Genomic DNA, 1,684 nt, shown 5'->3' with positions numbered 1-1,684 from the left:
CGCTGGGCGCTGCTCATCACACATCCTGCGGGCTGCTTTTCGTGAACACACTCACCGTAGGCGGACTGCTCTTCACACACATGCACGTGGCTACACGCTGCTCTTCACAAACGCACGGGGCTGCGCGTGGCTCCACTCCTGTTCGCAAACCCGCGCAGCAGAGCTGTGCGCTGCTCTTCGTAAGTACACACAGGGTCTGGGTGCTGCTTGTCGCGCGCACACACGGTGGGCCTGCGCATTGTTCCCAGCTAGTGCTCTCTCCCCACGAGCACACGTGGGCTGCGAAGTGTTCTTCGACAACACAAGACGGTGAGGTGGGGTGCCGCTCTCTCCACCCACAGAAGGCAGGGCAGGCACCCTGCACCACACCCTCGCCCGCGTGGGGGGCGGAGGCTGCCCGCACTGGATGCGCAGTGGGATGCGCTGCTCCAGCGCTCTCCACGAGCACACACGCAGTGCGAGCTGCTTTTCGCGCACACACGGTAGGGCTGCGTGTTGCTGTGCGCAAACCCACACGTGAGCTGTGAGCTGCTCTTGGAACACTTGTTGGGGCATGCGCGGTGCTAAATCTTAGTACAGGGACGCGGTGGGGCTGTGCGCTGCTCTTCGCAAACAGACGGTGGCGAGAGCAGGGCGCGGCTTGGCACAAAACACGGTGACGCCATACACACATTCTTGGTGCATGCCGTTTGCAAACACATGGTAGCACTGCTCGCCGCTCGGTGTGTTTGTGCCGCATATGGGCGCACGTGCGCGCGCGCACGCACATGCAAACTACATGCTATTCTCTGAAAACAAGTTGGGGCTGCGCGCTGCTCTTCGCAAATAGGTGGTAGGGCTGAGAGCCCCGCTGGTCTAAACACACGCGTCCAAGAGCTTCACCCTGCTCTTCAAACAAATAGGCCCATGCGCGGCTCTGACGCTCCTGCACACCAGCGACTACGAAGTTGGCTGTGCGCTGCTGTTCGCAAACCTGCGCTGGGTTGGGGCTGCACGCTTCTCTCGATAATTACGTGCTCACGCACACTGCTCATGAACATGCACACGGTTGCACTCAAGCCAGGCGGTCCGTTCGCAAACACACACTGTGGCTGTGTGCTGCTCTTTGCAAATACACTTGTGGGCTACAAGGTCTCTTTGCAATCACACACACGGGTTGTGCGCTACCATTCGCAAACATACGGTAGGGCTGTGCACGGAAACACACGTGCTTGGCTGTGCGCAGTTCTTCACAAACATGCAAGCTGCGCGTGCGCGCACGCCCACCCTACACGCTGCTCTTAACAGGCGGTGAGGTTGCACCTGCTGTTCATAAACACACGCATGGGCTGCATGCTGTTCTTCATAAACACACACAGGCCGGGCACTACTCTTCGCAAACAAACATGCACATGGCTGCTTGCTGCTAGGTGCAAACACACACGCGCACATGGAGCGGGCGCTGCTCTTGTCAAACATACTGCGAGCTGCTCGGCGCTAGCGCACCAAGCGGGCTGCGCGTTGCGCTCTGCAAACAGACGGTGGGGCTGTGCTCCGCTCTTGGCGAGCACGCAAGAGGCTGCGCGCTGCTCGTCACAACACACGTGTACAGGCGGGGCCACTCGCTCTGCACGCTGCTCTGCCCTCCTCCGCCCGCTGCGCTTGGCACTTTGAAGGCAGTGGGGCTGCACCTGTTGTTCATGAA

The sequence above is a fragment of the Echinops telfairi genome, unplaced genomic scaffold (assembly GCF_000313985.2).
Source record: "Echinops telfairi isolate 266 unplaced genomic scaffold, ASM31398v2 ScPeMD7_27;HRSCAF=92, whole genome shotgun sequence".
Classification (NCBI taxonomy): domain Eukaryota; kingdom Metazoa; phylum Chordata; class Mammalia; order Afrosoricida; family Tenrecidae; genus Echinops; species Echinops telfairi.
Note: the sequence above shows the minus strand (reverse complement) of the source record.